Genomic DNA, 8,962 nt, shown 5'->3' on the forward strand with positions numbered 1-8,962 from the left:
TTATTGATTTTTTTGATTGGGTGACTAAAATAATAGATGGAGGAGGTGCAGTAGACATCGCTTATCTAGACTTTAGTAAGGCTTTTGATACTGTCCCACATAGAAGGCTTATCAATAAAGTGCAGTCTTTGGGCTTGGACTCCTATGTTGTTGAATGGATTAGGCAGTGGCTGAGGGACAGGCAACAGAGGGCTGTAGTCAATGGAGTATATTCAGACCAAAGTATTGTTACCAGTGGGGTACCTCATGGATCTGTTCTGGGACCCATATTGTTTAATATCTTTATCAGCGAAATTGCAGAAGGCCTCAATGGTAAGGTGTGTCTTTTTGCTGATGACACAAAGATTTGTAACAGGGTTGATGTTCCTGGAGGGATACACCAAATGGAAAAGGACTTAGGAAAACTAGAGGAATGGTAAAAAATCTGGCAACTAAAATTTAATGTTGATAAGTGCAAGATAATGCACCTGGGACGTAAAAACCCAAGAGCAGAATATAAAATCAGTGATACAGTCCTAACCTCAGTATCTGAGGAAAGGGATTTAGGGGTCATTATTTCAGAAGACTTAAAGGTAGGCAGACAATGTCATAGAGCAGCAGGAAATGCTAGCAGAATGCTTGAGTGTATAGGGAGAGGAATTACCAGTAGAAAGAGGGAGGTGCTCATGCCACTCTACAGAGCACTAGTGAGACCTCATTTGGAGTATTGTGCTCAGTACTGGAGACCATATCTCCAGAAGGATATTGATACTTTGGAGAGAGTTCAGAGAAGAGCTACTAAACTGGTACATGGATTGCAGGATAAAACTTACCGGGAAAGATTAAAGGACCTTAACATGTATAGCTTGGAAGAAAGACGAGACAGAGGGGATATGATAGAAACTTTTAAATACATAAAGGGAATCAACAAGGTAAAAGAGGAGAGAATATTTAAAAGAAGAAAAACTGCTACAAGAGGACATAGTTTTAAATTAGAGGGGCAAAGGTTTAAAAGTAATATCAGGAAGTATTACTTTACTGAGAGAGTAGTGGATGCATGGAATAGACTTCCTGCAGAAGTGCCGATATTCGCTAAAAAAATTTGATATACGAATATTCGCACTCAACACTATTAAATATACCCGACCGAAGTCGGGTCCTTCAGCTAGTAATATACAAAGCTGAGTGTATGTGTGTATGTATGTCCGCTAAAGGAATCTGCACCGTCGCATTAACAATCACGAAATTTGGCACACAGGTACATCAGGTGTCCGGGACGGTTTTATACCGGGTCTCAGCTCTTTAGCACGTACGTAAATATGGCACATCACATGACTTAAATTAGCCAATAGAAGCCTGCAGGTAATTATCTACCATGGTCAGAACTCTGGCAACTGAAATTTAATGTGGATAAGTGCAAGATAATGCACCTGGGGCGTAAAAACCCAAGGGCAGAATATAGAATATTTGACACAGTCCTGACCTCAGTATCTGAGGAAAGGGATTTAGGAGTAATTATTTCAGAAGACTTAAAGGTGGGAAGACAATGTAATAGAGCAGCACGAAATGCCAGCAGAATGCTTGGATGTATAGGGAGAGGTATAAGCAGTAGAAAGAGTGAAGTGCTTATGCCGCTGTACAGAACACTGGTGAGACCTCACTTGGAGTATTGTGCGCAGTACTGGAGGCCATATCTCCAGAAGGATATAGATACTCTAGAGAGAGTTCAGAGAAGAGCTACTAAACTAGTACATGGATTGCAGGATAAAACTTACCAGGAAAGGTTAAAGGACCTTAATATGTATAGCTTGGAAGAAAGAAGAGACAGAGGGGATATGATAGAAACTTTTAAATACATAAAGGGAATCAACTCGGTAAAGGAGGAGAGCATATTTAAAAGAAGAAAAACTACCACAAGAGGACACAGTTTTAAATTAGAGGGGCAAAGGTTTAAAAGTAATATAAGGAAGTATTACTTTACTGAGAGAGTAGTGGATGCATGGAATAGCCTTCCTGCAGAAGTGGTAGCTGCAAATACAGTGGAGGAGTTTAAGCATGCATGGGATAGGCATAAGGCTATCCTTCATATAAGATAGGGCCAGGGACTATTCATAGGATTCAGATATATTGGGCAGACTAGATGGGCCAAATGGTTCTTATCTGCCGACACATTCTATGTTTCTATGTTTCTATCTTCAGATCCCAACTTTGTATCCCAACTGCCCTACACACGGTCACATATCTCTTATCAGCCAATAGAAGCTTGCAGGTCCTCAACATACACACAGTTTTACACCTGGTTTCCATAACGACCCAGCCATTTTTCTTCACTTCTGCAGGTCAGCTTTAAAGGGGCAGGGAGCTGTGGATGACACTGTTAAGGGAGTGGAGTGCTGTGGAGGTCACAGTTCAGGGGACAGGAAGGGTGGCCATTCAGGCCACCCTCAAAAGATGGACTTAAACCCCTCCCCCAGGTCCCACTAGGCCACACCCTTGATCCTGTTAGGCCACGCCCCTTCCACTCAGCCGACAGGAATTGAAAAAATGAAGTTAAAAATCAACTTCTGTCAGCTGCAGAAGTGGGAGGGACGGTGACTTTCTCCCTGCAGCTCACACTCAGACAGCACAGTGCTGCTGTCGTAGAGTGAGCTGTTCAAAAGGACATGCCCCCGATCCAGTTAGGCCATGCCCCCTCCCACTTCTCAGCCTACAGGGATGGGAAAATGAAGTTAAAAATCAACTTCTAGGTCCCGCTAAGCCACATCCCTGATCCAGTTAGGCCACACTCTCTCCCACTCCTCAGCTGACAGGGATTGAAAAAATTAAGTTAAAAATCAACTTCTGTCAGCTGCAGGGGGGGGAGTAAGGGTGACTTTCTCCCTGCAGCTCACGCTCAAACAGCACAGTGCTGCTGTCTGAGAGTGAGTTGTTCAAAAGGACTTCCCTGTGTCCATCCAGGCCCTGCACCAGATGGAGGACAAGGAGTCTGAAAGCCGGACTGTCCAGCCTAAAACTGGACTTCTGGCCACCCTAGGGGCAGGCTGCTGTGAAGGTCACCGTTGAGGGGATGGTCCGCTATGAAGGTCAGTGTAAAGGGGCAGATTGCTGTAAAGGCCACTGTTAAGGGGGCGGGTCCCTGTGGATTGTCAAGGGGTGGTGTGCTGTGAAACTCACTTTCAAAGGGGCAAGCTGCTGTGATGGTTAAAGTGAAGGGGGTGGGCTGCCGTAGACGTCCTATTTCAAAGAGACGGGGCTCTGTAGGGGGGTCAGTGTTAAGGGGTGAGGGGCTGTAGAGGTCACTGTTAAGGCGGCGGGGTACTGTAGATGTCACTGTTATGGGGGGATACTGTTGATATCTTTTAACGACACACAAACATTAAATTAAAAATAGATGAAATATACCCGAGCAAATCCGATTCCTTCAGCTTGTACATAGATAAACTTGCTTCCTGACCACACATTAGATTCTATGTTATTAAAAAATTGAGTGTTGGTCAGATGACATAGCTGAAGTGTAGAAGGGAGGGGATAAATTACAAATATAGTCACTAATAAGAAAAATACCTTTACTATGGTTTATATCATGTACCTTGAACAGGTCAGAGAATTAACATTTTTGCAAGAGTGCTTCTTTAAATCTAGAAAGTTGCCAGAGTGTACATGACTCTCACATGTAAAGTGACTCACACCAGGAAAACCCTTAAATGGATAATTCTGCACAAGTAGAGAAAGAGCGTTCCTTGCTGTGGTACAATTTTTCTGTAACTGTAAGCTGTTTCCGTAACACTGGCCATCTCTGAACTCCACATATGACAGGTATTCCAATTGGAGCATACTGTATCTACTTATGGAGAGCTCTATTCTGAATCCTGACCTATGCCTCTCACCCAGTTAAGCCAGTACTGCTCTGCAATGATGAGGGGCAATTACCCCAAAACAGCTGTCTGCAGATGAGGTGCTGGCTTAGTTATTATCTAAGTCATGTCCTGTTTAAAAGGTTGAACATTGACTTACAGGATAGCTGCCTTACATCTACATAGTTTATAAGGCTGAAAAAAGACATCTGTCCATCCAGTTCAGCCTGTTATCATGCAAGTTGATCCATAGGAAGGCAAAATCTGGTGGCATTAGAGGCAGAGCTTGCTAAAAGCTCATTTGCATGGCATATTTCCAGGTGTTCCAATCTTATGTCCAGTCTTAATTAAATAGATCCTGAAATATGTAATAGTATAACCATTTTAATGAAAATGTAAAAAAAATCAATATAATAACATAAATATGGCTGTCAGTGGCTCAGTGAGTAAACAGTATTATTTCAGAATAATATTTCATAGGTTTAACGTTTGAAATCTAATTTAAGCACAAACAGCGGTATTTATTATTTGCAGTGATTTTGGTGTCAGTTATAAGTCTGTCTTTGCTTTGTGAGGTTGTGCCAAATTTATGAAATTTGGTGCAAGTACAATGTGGTTTACACCTATATTTGGAAAAGTAGACCAGGGGTTTGCCTGGTGTGGAAATATGACTTTTCTGCAACTTTTCCAAATGCTGCAAATAGTAAGTGTGCAGTCAAACAAGTCTAAACACAAAACCTCCTAAAACATAGACCACTCTGAAAAGTGGCGAAGTATGGTATAAGTGGATAAATGTCGCAGAATTTTGAGAAAAAAAAAATACAACAAATCATGTGACAAATAGCTGCCAAAAAAACAGACATACCTAGAATGATAAATGCCCCCCAAAGTCCAGAAATGTTTTGTGCGTATTTTTGTAACTAAGATTCCTAGCCTATGATATTTTACATGAAGCAAATTGCATTTTTGACCTGTCTTGCTGTTTAAATTTAATGTTCTTAAAAAATTCTTCACAGTATGCTTCAAGGGAGATTAGTAACCTTTATTTTCTATTGTCATGTTGTAGCAGCATGGCATCAAACAAAGTAAATGCCACATAATTAAACAGTAGAAAAAATAATTTAAAACTTTAAATTATAATTACATAGAATATTTCATCATATTTTTTATCACCTGGTAGTTTTTTTTAAAGGGCACAATGTATTTTTCCAGTAATCCCAGTATGTATCAAGTGCCCAAGTATATCAAAGACCTTGTAAAGTGATACACAGTACAAAACCAAGCAAGATAAGGCCTCATGCACACAACCGTTTTTTTTACGGTCCGCAAAAACGGGGTCCGTAGGTCCGTGATCCGTGACTGTTTTTTCGTCCGTGGGTTTTCCTTGATTTTTGGAGGATCCACGGACATGAAAAAAACGGTGCATTTTCCGATTTTTCCACGGACCTATTGAAAGTCAATGGGTCCGCGAAAAATAATGGAAAATGGCACAACGGCCACGGATGCACACAACGGTCATGTGCATGAGGCCTAAAGCAGAAATTCAAGAAAACACAGCATGCAGTATGTTTATTTGAGAACCAGTAGCACAGAAAAAACCTGCAAAAAGGCTCAGTGGTTTAATGCTCTTTGGTTGACCACACATTAAAATAACTAAGTCAGTGAACAATTATATATTAACTAATGCCTCACAAGTAATGGAGTCTTCCCTTAGTGGATAAATGCTAATTATTCCTTATTGAGAGAAAAATGTGAAATGAATAGAAATTAACCACACAAGGGAATTTTAAAAATGTTTTCAAAAGTTCCTTATTATTTGGAATAAAGTTTGGAAATTTCTTATCCTGTACAATGGATAAGCTCAAGGTTATTTCTGTGCTGTGCTTTCAGATATTAGGGTGGTTATTATGATCACACTGAATGTTACACACTGCTTAAATAAATGTTTGTCATTCATAGTATGGCATGTTATATTTTTATTGACTTGATGGTGTCAAGACTTGAATTATACACCAAAATACAACATATTTTAAATGTGACTAAAGCCTGTGGAACATGGAAGTTATTGTAAATAAGAGTGCAGGGGAGTCAGAGGTCTTTTTTAACATGCAGCACTCTCATTCCTTTCATATAAGTAAATGATAAAAATCTTGGGGTGGGGAAATTTATAATTTGTGGTGCTTTTGGTGTCAGTTTTAGTCTGTCCGCTGTGTTAGGTTGCGCCAAACTTGTGAAATAAATAAGCAAATTGCCGGCACCGTCGTTCACTGATAAAATCCACTTTTTTTCCACACATTAAAAAATGTTACAGAAACGTGAGCCATTGAATTGGCTTATGAGTTTTGACACAAGGTCCTAATCATAACCAGGTAATGAGTAAGGTCTTTTGTCGAAACGTGGATTTTATCAGTGAACGACAGTGCTGGAAATGTGCTCATTTATACAATATATCCTGGTCCAGGAGTTCCATGCATGCATTTCACAAGAAGCTGAAACTTTATAAAGTCTCTGAAACTAATGAAATGGTGCACATTAATAAGTGCAATGTACACCACATTTTTGTAAAAGTACTCCGGGGGGGGGGGGGGGGGGGGCAGAGCCTGACTGCAGTCCTGATCGGCCGCATGTGAAGAGAGCTCTCCTCTCCACTACCCTGCAAAGTGGTTTATTTCGTACCCTAACCGCAGAAATATGGGGAAAGTAGGTAAATACCTGCCAAAAGACAAGCCTGAACCCCTCAAACAAGACTGGGGATCCTCCGATATGGAGAAGTACTTCAACAAAAAAGCGGCAGCTCCGGCAATAGAGCGACCCAAGATGGCGCCGCCAGACCCTGATGAGGGAAATGAAGACGCCAACAGAGCTGATAGCCCGTCTACTGAGGGTTCCCTGGGATCGCAAGCTGATACTCCAGAACCTATCTCCAAGAGGTTCCTACAGCAGACGCTTTCCTCAGCTTTGCTACCTGTGCTGCAAGAGCTCACTGAGATAAAAGGTGACATTAAGCACATCGGCCACAGAGTAGAACGGCTCGAGAATGCACAAGGGGCCTTACTGGACTATGCCCGCACAGTCGGGGACAATTGCTCCGCATACCTGTCCTCTCTGGACCATGCTTATGCCCTGATCGAAGACCAGGAGAACCGGAGCAGGCGTAAGAATGTACACATTAGAGGCCTACCAGAAGCAGTGCTCCACGAGGAGTTGCCTGAAGCGGCGTCCACCATTTTTGCTTCTCTACTGGGCTCAGATGGGGCCTCCGCCATTACAATCGAGCGCATCCACCGCTCCTTACGCCCTAAACCCAAAGATGGCGACCCCCCCCCCCCGACATGTGGTCTGTGGCCTATTACGCTATGTAGACACCGCTGCAATTTTCAAGGCGGCCAGAGAGCGCGGAGACTTGCAGTACGATGGGGTTAAAATTTAGCTATTTCAAGACCTCGCTCCTTCGACCTTAAATAAAAGAAGAGCCTTACGTCCACTCACAAAAGTGCTGCGGTTGAGCAAGACTCATTTTAAGTGGCTGTTTCCCTTCGGCCTTACGTTTACCAGAGAAGACAAGAGATGCACGATCCGGACCCCCAGTGACCTGCCTGTGGGAGCTACTTAATACTACTCCACAATCATGGCTGCCCTTGGCGGAGACTGGCATCTCGCTCCCGGACCTTCCTGAGAGCTCCAGAAATGGACTAGGGCCCAAACGTAGAAACACCTGAACACTCTCCACAGGTTGTATGTTTGTTATAACTATGTGGGCCTCCTAAGTTGCTGCTTATTATGTTTGGTGAGCGCCATTACATTGAAGGGGTCGGCCTGACTTCTATAGGGCCGGTGCTAGGTGGCAGCTACCTGGTGATACAAAGAGCGACCATCATGTATGTCACTTCAGTGATGTAAGGCCTCACTACTGTAAAGGGAGGCCATGTATCGTAAGCCAATGTTTGCGCTCTCTCAGGCTCTCACACACGGTTAGGAAAGTTGTTATGTTTAACTGTGTACTACTTTGTCACACTTTGCAGGGGCATGGGGTCCCGGTTTATGGCTCCAGTAAGTTTTACTGACTGGCAACACGAATGTCAGTTCGCTCCCATCTAGCCACCGGTGGTTCCTATACCCTATCATGGTGTACTTTCACTTCCTTTGAGCCCCTTTTGCTTTTCAGGATGTATGTCCTACTAATGATTGGGAAGATCTGGCAAAGGGGTTCGACTGTCCTTGCACATAGTAAGGATTTTTTGATTACTCACCTTGTTATGTTATCCCTGTTTACATTTCCGTGCTCACCTGTTCCAATGACCAGGTATACCCTTATGCCGCATTGTACTGATGGCGTTAGTTAATTGCACTTTATTTAATGTAAGGGGTTTTAACACCCCTCAAAAGCGCTCACAGGTAATTCGGCTACTGAAGAAATCCCACACTTTTCAAGAGCTGCATTTTAAGTTAGGTCATATCCCTAAACTCTCCCAGTCATATTTCCAACATTGGTTCATAAGCACCCATGCTAAGGCGTCCAGAGGGGCGGGGATTGCCATATTAAAGCGGGTTCCCTTCTCCCTTATTGCATCCTTAACAGACCCAGAGGGGCATTTTATTTTTGTGAAGGGCAAAATAGTGACATTGGCAAGTCTTTATGGTCCTAAACGGGGTCAGGGTTCTTGGTTGAGTGCTACACTGTCGAAACTGTCCTCATTCGCAGAAGGTATTTGGCTAGTAGGGGGGGACCTTAACGTTACTTTAAATCCTCTCTTAGATGCTTCGGACCAATCCTCTCAACTGACTCAGGCGGTTTTGAGTAGAATAAATAAGCACATAGCGAGAGCTCATCTGATAGATACATGGCGCCTGACCCACCATACAGACCGTGATTATACGTTCTTTACAGCCCCTCACAAGGTCTATAAAAGGCTAGATTACATATTTATCTCCAGTAACCATATATATATATATATAGTTAACAAATCCACCATTGATCCCATGACGGTATCAGATCATGCCCCAGTCACGACATCCGTGAGGTACTCAGATCTGCCTCAGCACTCTCGGCAGTGGAGGTTAAATTAAGAGAAGATATCAGCTTTGGAGTCTTTGCATAAAAAATCCAAGACGATAGAGGCCCAACCAGA

This window comes from Bufo gargarizans, chromosome 2, assembly GCF_014858855.1.
Source record: "Bufo gargarizans isolate SCDJY-AF-19 chromosome 2, ASM1485885v1, whole genome shotgun sequence".
Lineage (NCBI taxonomy): Eukaryota > Metazoa > Chordata > Amphibia > Anura > Bufonidae > Bufo > Bufo gargarizans.